Raw genomic sequence first — 14109 nt, 5'->3', positions numbered from 1 at the left:
AGTCGAGAACATTATCTCGGAAAGCAAAAATGGGTATGTTTGAAGGAATAGTGGTTCCAACAATGTTTGTATGGTTGCGAGGCGTGGGCTATGGATAAAGTTGTGCGCAGGAGGGTGGATGTGCTGGAAATGAGATGTTTGAGGACAATATGTGGTGTGAGGTGGTTTGATCGAGTAAGTAATAATAGGGTAAGAGAGATGTGTGGTAATAAAAAGAGTTTGGTTGAGAGAGCAGAAGAGGGTGTTTTGAAATGGTTTGGTCTCATGGAGAGAATGAGTGAGGAAAGATTGACCAAGAGGATATATGTGTCAGAGGTGGAGGGAACGAAGAGAAGTGGGAGACCAAATTGGAGGTGGAAAGATGGAGTGAAAAAGATTTTGAGAGATCGGGGCCCGAACATGCAGGAGGGTGAAAGGCGTGCAAGGAATAGAGTGAATTGGAACGATGTGGTATTCCTGGGGTCGACGTGCTGTCAATGGATTGAAGCAGGGCATGTGAAGCGTCTGAGGTAAACCATGGAAAGTTGTGTGGGGCCTGGATGTGGAAAGGGAACTGTGTTTTCGGTACATTATTACATGACAGCTAGAGACTGAGTGTGAACGAATGGGGCCTTTGTTGTCTTTTCCTAGCGCTACCTCGCACACATGATGGGGGAGGGGGATGTTATTCCATGTGTGGCGAGGTGGCGAGGAATAAATAAAGGCAGACAGTATGAATTATGTACATGTGTATATATGTATATGTCTGTGTGTGTATATATATGTATACGTTGAGATGTATAGGTATGTATATTTGCGTGTGTGGACGTGTATGTATATACATGTGTATGTGGTGGGTTGGGCTATTCTTTCGTCTGTTTTCCTTGCGCTACCTCGCTAACGCGGGAGATAGCGACAAAGCAAAATGAATAAATAAATAAATGAATATATATATATATATATATATATATATATATATATATATATATATATATATATATATATATATATATATATATATATATATATATATATTTTCCCTGGGGATAGGGGAGAAAGAATACTTCCCACGTATTCCCTGCGTGTCGTAGAAGGCGACTAAAAGGGGAAGGGAGCGGGGGGCTGGAAATCCTCCCCTCTCTCTTTTTTTTTATTTTTTTTTTTTTCCAAATGAAGGAACAGAGAAGAGGGCCAGGTGAGGATATTCCCTCAAAGGCCCAGTCCTCTGTTCTTAACGCTACCTCGCTATCGCGGGAAATGGCGAATAGTATGAAAAAAAAAAAAAAAAAAATATATATATATATATATATATATATATATATATATATATATATATATATATATATATTGTTACTAACACGTGTGTGTGTGTGTGTGCCCACATGTTCGTGTATATGTATTCGTGTGTCTTTGTGTATAGTGTAAGTGCCATTCCATGTTAGGTCGAGGGCCAAGGACTTCCCTCCGCTATCGGCTCGGATTTCGCTTCCCTAACCAAAACATTAGGTCTGATGTCTTCCACATACCTTCGAGAGGGAAACCAGATGGCCACGCCGGGCCATCAATCCAGTCCCCCTCGACACTCGGACCTTCCATCCGAGGCACCAGGTCAAGTTGGGGTCAACCTACGGCCCCCATACAGTGTCGTCGCTGTCAGGACAAGAGACGGTGGAGCCTCTAGGCAGATGTGGGACGAACTTAACTTCCTTTCAGCCAGTCAGCCGTTTCACGGATGACACCTTTTCCAATCACCGACAGACCTGTGGCCCTCCAGCCAAGTAGGAGTGGCACTTGGCACCCTCCTCCCATCACAACTGGGCCTTAGGCCCATAGCCAATCAAGGGTGGCATCATAGGGTAACAGGGGGAACACAAGTCGTTCCAGTCTGTAATAAAAACCTCTGACTCCCCACTGAGACTCGATTCCTTCAGCAGTCCCGAGCCCAGCAAGGTAATGTGAGTTTTCCGTCTCGAACCCTATAGCCACCGCTGCCCCAGTTTGCAAGATGTTCACCGTGTCACGTCAGCTTTAGCTAAGTGTAACGATGTTGTTTACTGTGTCACGTCAGGTCTAACAAAGTGTAATGTTATCGAACAAATTGTCATAAAGGAAAGAGATCTCCTGGCTTGAAATCTTATCTGGAATGTTAACTCATGTTCAATGTTAACTCAGGTTCAGTGTTAACTCATGTTCAATGTTAACTCATGTTCAATGTTAACTCATGTTCAATATTCAATGTTAAACTCATGTTCAGTGAGGATATTCCAAAAAAGGCCCAGTCCTCTGTTCTTAACGCTACCTCGCTAGCGCGGGAAATGGCAAATAGTATAAAAGAAAAAAGAAAATATATATATATATATATATATATATATATATATATATATATATATATATATATATATATATATTATTTTTTTTTTTTTTATACTTTGTCGCTGTCTCCCGCGTTTGCGAGGTAGCGCAAGGAAACAGACGAAAGAAATGGCCCAGCCCCCCCCCCCCCATACACATGTATATACATACATCCACACACGCAAATATACATACCTACACAGCTTTCCATGGTTTACCCCAGACGCTTCACATGCCTTGATTCAATCCACTGACAGCACGTCAACCCCGGTATACCACATCGCTCCAATTCACTCTATTCCTTGCCCTCCTTTCACCCTCCTGCATGTTCAGGCCCCGATCACACAAAATCTTTTTCACTCCATCTTTCCACCTCCAATTTGGTCTCCCTCTTCTCCTCGTTCCCTCCACCTCCGACACATATATCCTCTTGGTCAATCTTTCCTCACTCATTCTCTCCATGTGCCCAAACCACTTCAAAACACCCTCTTCTGCTCTCTCAACCACGCTCTTTTTATTTCCACACATCTCTCTTACCCTTACGTTACTCACTCGATCAAACCACCTCACACCACACATTGTCCTCAAACATCTCATTTCCAGCACATCCATCCTCCTGCGCACAACTCTATCCATAGCCCACGCCTCGCAACCATACAACATTGTTGGAACCACTATTCCTTCAAACATACCCATTTTTGCTTTCCGAGATAATGTTCTCGACTTCCACACATTCTTCAAGGCCCCCAGAATTTTCGCCCCCTCCCCCACCCTATGATCCACTTCCGCTTCCATGGTTCCATCCGCTGCCAGATCCACTCCCAGATATCTAAAACACTTCACTTCCTCCAGTTTTTCTCCATTCAAACTCACCTCCCAATTGACTTGACCCTCAACCCTACTGTACCTAATAACCTTGCTCTTATTCACATTTATATATATATATATATATATATATATATATATATATATATTTTGCTTTGTCGCTGTCTCCCGCGTTAGTGAGGTAGCGCAAGAAAACAGACCAAAGAATGGCCCAACCCACCCACATACACATGTACATACATACACGTCCACACACGCAAATATACATACCTATACATCTCAACGTATAAATATATATATACACACACAAACATATACATATACACACATGTACATAATTCATACTGTCTGCTTTTATTCATTCCCATCGCCACCCCGCCACACATGAAAGAACAACCCCCTCCCCCCGCATTTGCGCGAGGTAGCGCTGAGAAAAGACAACAAAGGCCACATTCGTCCACACTCAGTCTCTAGCTATCGTGTATAGTGCACTGCAACCACAGCTCCCTTTCCACATCCAGGCTCCACACAACTTTCCATGGTTTACCCCAAACGCTTCACACGCCCTGGTTCAATCCATTGACAGCACGTCGACCCCGGTACACCACATCGTTCCAATTCACTCTATTCCTTGCACGCCTTTCACCTTCCTGCATGTTCAGGCCCCGATCACTCAAAATCTTTTTCACTCCATCTTTCCACCTCCAATCTGGTCTTCCACTTCTCGTTCCCTCCACCTCTGACACATATATCCTCTTGGTCAATCTTTTCTCACTCATTCTCTCCATGTGACCAAACCATTTCAAATCACCCTCTTCTGCTCTCTCAACCACACTCTTTTTATTACCACACATCTCTCTTACCCTTACATTACTAACTCGATCAAACCACCTCACACCACATATTGTCCTCAAACATCTCATTTTAGGCACATCCACCCTCCTGCGCACAGCTCTATTTATAGCCCACGCCTCGCAACCATATAACATTTTTGGAACCACTATTCCTTCAAACATACCCATTTTTGCTTTCCGAGATAATGTTCTCGACTTCCAGACATTCCTCAACGCTCCCAGAACTTTCACCCCCTCCCCCACCCTATGATTCACTTCCCTTTCCATAGTTCCACCCGCTGCCAAATCCACTCCCAGATATCTAAAACACTTCACTTTCTTCAGTTTTTCTCCATTCAAACTTACCTCCCAATTGAGTTGTCCCTCAACCCTACTGTACCTAATAACCTTGCTCTTATTCACGTTTACTCTCAGCTTTCTTCTTTCACACACTTTACCAAACTCAGCCACCAGCTTCTGCAGTTTCTCACACGAATCAGCCACCCGCGCTGTATCATCAACGAACAACAACTGACTCACTTCCCAAGCTCTCTCATCCGCAACAGACTGCATCCTTGCCCCTCTTTCCAAAATTCGCTGTCTCCCGCGTTAGCGAGGTAGTGCAAGGAAACAGACGAAAGAATGACTCAACCCACCCACATACAGATGTATATATACATACACGCCCACACACGCACATATACATACCTATACATTTTAATGTATACATACCTATACATACACAGACAAATACATATATACACATGTACATATTCATACTTGCTGCCCTCAGCCACTCTCGTCGCTACCCCGCCCCATATGAAATGGCACCTCCTTCCCCCGCACGCGCTCGAGGTAGCGCTAGGAAAAGACAACAGAGGCCACATTTGTTCACACTCAGTCTCTAGCTGTCATGTGTAATGCTTATCTTTGTACACTTGAATTCTTTCATTATAAGTAGATTTAATGTAATGCTGGTCTTTAATTCAATCCCATAACTTTATGATTGTGTTATCCCGTTGTGAAACAACAAGTCTAACGTCCTTGCAAGACAAGGATCAGTATAGTATTGGTAACATATATGTTACTGGCGACCTTGCCTGAATAAGTATTGAGTTCGTAACATATAAATTGGCGACCTCGCCAGGATTTTTCTTGCCTTACCGGAATCTCTTTCCTTGATTCGTTAATCATGCCGTTGACCAGCAACGCTGACGTTGACTAGTTCTGTCGATCTGAACCCTCTCCCGAGAACATTAAACTTGACGTGTAGAGACGTTCAAAGGGCTTTGACGGCAGAGGGAGGACCAAAGGTTATGTAATCCCACCTGAATCTGCTACCTTGCCGGTAACTCATAAAAGTCAGGGGAAATACTCCAACAGAATTAAGAGTTGTTTTTATTGTGGCAAGGCTGGGCAGTATGTGAAGGATTGCTGAGCTTGAGAGAAGGAATCCAGAGACTCTCTCTCTTGTAGGCCCGTGAGTCTCTTCTTAATTTTAGGGCCATTTAGATTTAGTACGGGATTCTGGTGCGCTGCAGTCCCTGATGTTGGATGGCTTGGTGCCGCGAGAAGAGTTTGGAGACCGAGTCTTGCTAGATGGACTGTCGGGTCCCCAGGAAGCTCCACTAGTCAATGTGGGGGTAGAAGATCTCTTCACGGGCCATGCTTGTAGGGATTGTAGATAAGTTCCTGTCGTAGACGTGGACTTTGTGTTAGGCAGTGACCTAGCGGGTGGGAAGATGAACCCAGTGCCGGTGTTACCTACGGGCCCAGTGGAGTCCACGGAGGCAGCGCAGCTTGATGAAGAGGTACCAGAGATAGTCCTCAACCACGATGGTGCCAGGTCCATGACAGCTGGCACGGCAGGCCGTGTGCCTGTGGACATAGCCGTTTGAGGACGTCTTCCGAGGATAAAATTAGTGAGGAGAAGCTGTGTGATGCCTCCTGTGCTAGTTTCGAGTCCGTACGAGAGTCAGTGGGTGAGACTGAGGATTTGTCTCGAGCCCATTCAAGAGAGACTCAGGAACTGAGGACGTCTTCTGAGGATGAAATTAGCGAGAAGAAGCTCTGCGATGCCTCCTGTGCTGATTTCGACTCCGTACGAGAGTCAGTGGGTGAGACTGAGGATTTGTCTCGAGCCAATTCAAGAGACTCAGGAACGGTGGACAAGGTGGCCTGACAAACAGTCTCGATTCAGAAGCGTAGAGACAGGCGAGTGAACCCTTGGCTGTCCGTTTTCAGGGTCCCTACACCATTATCCGGAGCGTAGGAGACTCAAATTATCTTGTCTCTACCCCCGATAGGCGCAGATGTCGGATAGTAAGCCATGTCAACATGCTTAAACCATATCTCAGTAGTGACCTCCCCCTTTGAATCGACGGTGCCAGTCTGCATCATTCTACGTCCAGCGGTGTTTGGGAGAGCCGTGTGTGACGAAGTTGACGACGCAGCTGCGAATGCCTCGGAGACCTGGGAAGACGGAGGCTCGAACATGAAGTGGGAAGGTGAAACAACGTGTGCGGAGGTCCGCCTTGCTGTCAGTCGGTGAGGGTTGAAGCCATGATGTGGACGTAGGAGAAGCTTTAGCACCTGCCCGGGAAGTGACGGGTAAAAAGGTATGCTCTCCTGTCGACGTACCCAGAGTTTTGCCAGAGGTTTGTCAGTCCCTTCCTTCCACTGACCGTAAGAGTCCAAGTATTATCCCGTAGATGAGTGCCCCCCGATCTCGGAGAGAACTGAGACGTTTATGTGTATAGTTGGGTATTACAGAATGTTTATTAGTAGCTTTTCGCAGTCGAAACCCCCTTGACAAATTTATTGAAGAAAGATGTCAAATCTATTTGGAAAGAGCAGTGTGAGATAGTCGCTCTTATCAGTTAGGAACCCTACTTTGTAACTGTTTTATTTTGCAGGCTCCAACCAGTTTACCTGTGACTGCCAGTGATGTTGACGGTGGTGAGGTCCTCATGCAGGAGGACAGAGAGAAGGCTGAGCCCAAACAGACAGCCATCATGGAGAAGGAACCTTTGTTTTTGCTGTTTGTATTATAACACTTTCTGTATAATTGTGCCTTTCGGCCAATCACTTTAGAGTGTACTGACTACCAGCCCTTTTCAAAGTGTTAAAAGTTACGGGATCGGAGTCAGAAATCAATCAGGTGGGCCTTGTTCTTTCAAGAGTATTCACCATATTGCTGGCGCACATAAGGTGTTAACTGATTGTTTATCCCGCTCTTAACGTGAGAAAATTCCGCTTCCAGGAATTTTCTCCTTTAAGGATGGGTGTGTTACGAACATTGTGTGTGTGTCCACATGTTCGTATGTATGTGTATGGTGTGTCTTTGTGTATAGTGTGCCTTTGTGCAGAATGTTGTTCCTATTCCTTATCGGAGGCGTCAGGTCAAGGCGTGGGGCCAGCTGAGGGGTATTTCACCACCGTATGTCATCGCTGCTGACGTAAACAAGAAGGACCGAGGAGTGTGACTACGCCGAGACCCTGGGACCCTCCAACCAATCAGAATTGCTGATAGTTCCGTAGCCAATCAAGGGTAGCGTTATAAGCTAGTAGGGCGAACAATCGTCTTTACTTGTAATAAATACCCATGACACCCGCTGAGATTTGATTCCTCTCTCTCTAGCCCAGCGAGGTAAGTCGTTCCCCTGCTGTAAGTCCTGCTGTGCTGTAAGCCGTTACTGCTGTAAGCCTGTTACCCGAGTGCTGTGCTGTAAGCCCGTTACTACTGTGTCACGTTAGGTTTAGCTAAGTGTAACGATGATGTTTACTGTGTCACGTCAGGTTTAGCTAAGTGTAACGATGATGTTTACTGTGTCACGTCAGGTTTAGCTAAGTGTAATGATGATGTTTACTGTGTCACGTCAGGTCTAACTAAGTGTAATATTATCGAACAAAGAGTCATAAAGGAAAGAGATCTCCTGGCTTGAAATCTTATCTGGAATGTTAACTCATGTTCAGTGTTAACTCATGTTCAATGTTAAACTCATGTTCAGTGTTAACGTAAATGATTCATGCCTGATTTATGTGCTTATCTTTGTACACTTGAATTCTTTCATTATAAGTAGATTTAATGTAATGCTGGTCTTTAATTCAATCCCATAACTTTATGATTGTGTTATCCCGTTGTGAAACAACAAATCTAACGTCCTTGCAAGACAAGGATCAGTATAGTATTGGTAACATATATGTTACTGGCGACCTTGCCTGAATAAGTATTGAGTTCGTAACAATATATATATATATATATATATATATATATATATATATATATATATATATATATATATCCCTGGGGATAGGGGAGAAAGAATACTTCCCACGTAATCCCTGCGTGTCGAAGAAGGCGACTAAAAAGGGAGGGAGCGGGGGGCTGGAAATCCTCCCCTCTCACTTTTTTTTTTTTTTCTTTTTTTTTTTTTAATTTTCCAAAAGAGGGAACAGAGAAGGGGCCCAGGTGAGGATATTCCCTCAAGGGCCCAGTCCTCTGTTCTTAACGCTACCTCGCTAATGCGGGAAATGGCGAATAGCATGAAAGAAGAAAAGAAATATATATATATATATATATATATATATATATATATATATATATATATATATATATATATATATATATATATATATATATAAGGTTATTTAATGTATGTATGACTCATGGTGAGGTGCCTGAGGATTGGCGGAATGCGTGCATAGTGCCATTGTACAAAGGCAAAGGGGATAAGAGTGAGTGCTCAAATTACAGAGGTATAAGTTTGTTGAGTGTTCCTGGGAAATTATATGGGAGGGTATTGATTGAGAGGGTGAAGGCATGTACAGAGCATCAGATTGGGGAAGAGCAGTGTGGTTTCAGAAGTGGTAGAGGATGTGTGGATCAGGTGTTTGCTTTGAAGAATGTGTGTGAGAAATACTTAGAAAAGCAAATGGATTTGAATGTAGCATTTATGGATCTGGAGAAGGCATATGATAGAGTTGATAGAGATGCTCTGTGAAAGGTATTAAGAATATATGGTGTGGGAGGCAAGTTGTTTGAAGCAGTGAAAAGTTTTTATCGAGGATGTAAGGCATGTGTACGTGTAGGAAGAGAGGAAAGTGATTGGTTCTCAGTGAATGTAGGTTTGCGGCAGGGGTGTGTGATGTCTCCATGGTTGTTTAATTTGTTTATGGATGGGGTTGTTAGGGAGGTGAATGCAAGAGTTTTGGAAAGAGGGGCAAGTATGAAGTCTGTTGTGGATGAAAGAGCTTGGGAAGTGAGTCAGTTGTTGTTCGCTGATGATACAGCGCTGGTGGCTGATTCATGTGAGAAATGCAGAAGCTGGTGACGGAGTTTGGTAAAGTGTGTGAAAGAAGAAAGTTAGGAGTAAATGTGAATAAGAGCAAGGTTATTAGGTACAGTAGGGTTGAGGGTCAAGTCAATTGGGAGGCTAGTTTGAATGGAGAAAAACTGGAGGAAGTAAAGTGTTTTAGATATCTGGGAGTGGATCTGGCAGCGGATGGAACATTGGAAGCGGAAGTGAATCATAGGGTGGGGGAGGGGGTGAAAATCCTGGGAGCCTTGAAGAATGTGTGGAAGTCGAGAACATTATCTCGGAAAGCTAAAATGGGTATGTTTGAAGGAATAGTGGTTCCAACAATGTTGTATGGTTGCGAGGCGTGGGCTATGGATAGAGTTGTGCGCAGGAGGGTGGATGTGCTGGAAATGAGATGTTTGAGGACAATGTGTGGCGTGAGGTGGTTTGATCGAGTAAGTAATGTTAGGGTAAGAGAGATGTGTGGAAATAAAAAGAGTGTGGTTGAGAGAGCAGAAGAGGGTGTTTTGAAATGGTTTGGGCACATGGAGAGAATGAGTGAGGAAAGATTGACCAAGAGGATATATGTGTCGGAGGTGGAGGGAACGAGGAGAAGTGGGAGACCAAATTGGAGGTGGAAAGATGGAGTGAAAAAGATTTTGTGTGATCGGGGCCTGAACATGCAGGAGGGTGAAAGGAGGGCAAGGAATAGAGTGAATTGGATCGATGTGGTATACCGCTATATAAATATATATATATATATATATATATATATATATATATATATATATATATATATATATATATATATATATATATATATATATATATATATATATATATATATATATATATATATATATATATATATAGATGGGGAGGTGATAACAAGTAGTGGTGGAATGAGAAGGAGATGGAGTGAGTATTTTGAAGGTTTGTTGAATGTGTTTGATGATAGAGTGGCAGATATAGGGTGTTTTGGTCGAGGTGGTGTACAAAGTGAGAGGGTTAGGGAAAATGATTTGGTAAACAGAGAAGAGGTAGTAAAAGCTTTGCGGAAGATGAAAGCCGGCAAGGCAGCAGGTTTGGATGGTATTGCAGTGGAATTTATTAAAAAAAAGGGGGTGACTGCATTATTGACTGGTTGGTAAGGTTATTTAATGTATGTATGACTCATGGTAAGGTGCCTGAGGATTGGCGGAATGCGTGCATAGTGCCATTGTATAAAGGCAAAGGGGATAAGAGTGAGTGCTCAAATTACAGAGGTATAAGTTTGTTGAGTATTCCTGGTAAATTATATGGGAGGGTATTGATTGAGAGGGTGAAGGCATGTACAGAGCATCAGATTGGGGAAGAGCAGTGTGATTTCAGAAGTGGTAGAGGATGTGTGGATCAGGTGTTTCCTTTGAAGAATGTGTGTGAGAAATACTTAGAAAAGCAAATGGATTTGTATGTAGCATTTATGGATCTGGAGAAGGCATATGATAGAGTTGATAGAGATGCTCTGTGGAAGGTATTAAGAATATATGGTGTGGGAGGAAAGTTGTTAGAAGCAGTGAAAAGTTTTTATCGAGGATATAAGGCATGTGTACGTGTAGGAAGAGAGGAAAGTGATTGGTTCTCAGTGAATGTAGGTTTGCGGCAGGGGTGTGTGATGTCTCCATGGTTGTTTAATTTGTTTATGGATGGGGTTGTTAGGGAGGTGAATGAAAGCGTTTTGGAAAGAGGGGCAAGTATGAAGTCTGTTGTGGATGAGAGAGCTTGGGAAGTGAGTCAGTTGTTGTTCGCTGATGATACAGCGCTGGTGGCTGATTCATGTGAGAAACTGCAGAAGCTGGTGACTGAGTTTGGTAAAGTGTGTGAAAGAAGAAAGTTAAGAGTAAATGTGAATAAGAGCAAGGTTATTAGGTACAGTAGGGTTGAGGGTCAAGTCAATTGGGAGGTAAGTTTGAATGGAGAAAAACTGGAGGAAGTAAAGTGTTTTAGATATCTGGGAGTGGATCTGGCAGCGGATGGAACCATGGAAGCGGAAGTAGCTCATAGGGTGGGGGAGGGGGCGAAAATCCTGGGAGCCTTGAAGAATGTGTGGAAGTCGAGAACATTATCTCGGAAAGCAAAAATGGGTATGTTTGAAGGAATAGTGGTTCCAACAATGTTGTATGGTTGCGAGGCGTGGGCTATGGATAGAGTTGTGCGCAGGAGGATGGATGTGCTGGAAATGAGATGTTTGAAGACAATGTGTGGTGTGAGGTGGTTTGATCGAGTAAGTAACGTAAGGGTAAGAGAGATGTGTGGACATAAAAAGAGCGTGGTTGAGAGAGCAGAAGAGGGTGTTTTGAAATGGTTTGGGCACATGGAGAGAATGAGTGAGGAAAGATTGACCAAGAGGATATATGTGTCGGAGGTGGAGGGAACGAGAAGTGGGAGACCAAATTGGAGGTGGAAAGATGGAGTGAAAAAGATTTTGTGTGATCGGGGCCTGAACATGCAGGAGGGTGAAAGGAGGGCAAGGAATAGAGTGAATTGGATCGATGTGGTATACCGGGGTTGACGTGCTGTCAGTGGATTGAATCAGGGAATGTGAAGCGTCTGGGGTAAACCATGGAAAGCTGTGTAGGTATGTATATTTGCGTGTGTGGACGTATGTATATACATGTGTATGGGGGTGGGTTGGGACATCTTTCGTCTGTTTCCTTGCGTTACCTGGCAAACGCGGGAGACAGCTACAAAGGAAAAAAAGAAAGAAAAAAAAAAAAATATATATATATATATATATATATATATATATATATATATATATATATATATATATATATATATATATATATATTATCCCTGGGGATAGGGGATTAAGAATACTTCCCACGTATTCCCTGAGTGTCGTAGAAGGCGACTAAAAGGGGAGGGAGCGGGTGGCTGGAAATCCTCCCCTCTCGTTTTTTTTTTTTTTTTTAACTTTCCAAAAGAAGGAACAGAGGGGGCCAGGTGAGGATATTCCAAAAAAGGCTCAGTCCTCTGTTCTTAACGCTACCTCGCTAACGCGGGAAATGGCGAATAGTTTAAAAGAAAAAGAAAAAGATATATATATATATATATATATATATATATATATATATATATATATATATATATATATATATATATATATATATATATATATATACATATATATATATATATATTTATATATATATATATATATATATATATATATATATATATATATATATATATATATATATATATATATATATATTATTTTAGCATTTCATTATACTTTGACGCTATCTCCCGCGTTAGCGAGGTAGCGCAAGGATACAGACGAAAGAATGGCCCAACCCACCCACATACAGATATATATACATACACGCCCACATACGCACACAAACATACCTATATATTTCAATGTATACATACATATAGATACACAGACAAATACATACATACTCATGTACATATACTTGCTTCCCTCAGCCATTTCCGTCGCCATCCCGCCACACATGAAATGGCATCCCCCTCCCCATGCACGCGCGCGTGTAGCGCTAGGAAAAGACAAAAAATGACACATTTGTTCACACTTAGTCTCCAGCTGTCATGTGTTTTCCACCGAAACAACAGCTCCCTTTCCACATCCAGGCCCAACAAAACTTTCCATGGTTTACTCCAGACGCTTCACATGCCCTGGTTCAATCCATTGACAGCACGTCGACCCCGGTATGCCATATCGTTCCAATTCACTCTATTCCTTGCACGCCTTTCACCCTTATGTATATTCAGGCCCCGATCGCTCAAAATCCTTTTCACTCCATCCTTCCACCTCCAATTTGGTCTCCCACTTCTCCTCGTTCCCTCCACCTCTGACACATATATCCTCTTGGTCAATCTTTCCTCACTCATTCTTTCCATGTGACCAAACCATTTCAATACACCCTCTTCTGCTCTCTCAACCACACTCTTTTTATTACCACACATATCTCTTACCCTTTCATTACTTACTCGATCAAATGACCTCACACCATATATTGTCCTCAAACATCTCAATTCCAACATATCCACCCTCCTCCGCACAACCCTATCGCCCATGATTCACAACCATATAACATTGTTGGAACCACTATTCCTTCAAACATACCCATTTTTGCTCTTTGAGATAATGTTCTCGCCTTCCACACATTCTTCAAGGCTCCCAGATTTTTCGCCCCCTCCCCCACTTCCATGGTTCCATCCGCTGCCAAATCCACTCCCATATATCTAAAAAATTTCACTTCCTCCAGTTTTTCTCCATTCAAACTTTCCTTCCAATCTGCTTGTCCTTCAACCCTACTGAACCTAATAACCTTAATCTTATTCACAATACTCTTAACTTTCTTCTTTCACACACTTTACCACACTCAGTCACCAGCTTCTGCAGGTTCTCACCCGAATCAGCCAATACCGCTGTATCATTAGCGAACAACAACTGAATCGCTTCCCAAGCCCTATCATCCACAACAAATTGCATACTTGCCCTTCTCTCCAAAACTCTTACATTCACCCCCCTAACAATCCCATCCATAAATGAATTAAACAACCATGGAGATATCACACACCCCTGCCGCAAACTGACATTTACTGGGAACCAATCACTTTCCTCTCTTCCTACTCATACACATGCCTAACATCCTCGATAAAAACTTTTCACTACTTCTAGCAACTTACCTCCCACACCATATACTCTTAATACCTTCCACAGAGCATCTCTATCAACTCTATCATATGCCTTCTCCAGATCCATACATGCTACATACAAATCCATTTGCTTTTCTAAGTATTTCTCACAT

The 14109-nt window shown here is 42.8% G+C and overlaps 1 protein-coding gene across 3 annotated transcripts in view; it reads right to left on the bottom strand.

Annotated features, from left to right (window-relative positions):
* LOC139764076 (uncharacterized) overlaps positions 1-14109 on the bottom strand; it is a 239659-nt gene that overhangs the window by 193476 nt on the left and 32074 nt on the right. The gene's annotated exons all lie outside the window — the stretch shown is intronic.

This window comes from Panulirus ornatus, chromosome 48, assembly GCF_036320965.1.
Source record: "Panulirus ornatus isolate Po-2019 chromosome 48, ASM3632096v1, whole genome shotgun sequence".
Classification (NCBI taxonomy): Eukaryota; Metazoa; Arthropoda; class Malacostraca; order Decapoda; family Palinuridae; genus Panulirus; species Panulirus ornatus.
This window is presented reverse-complemented; position numbering and strand designations above follow the sequence as displayed.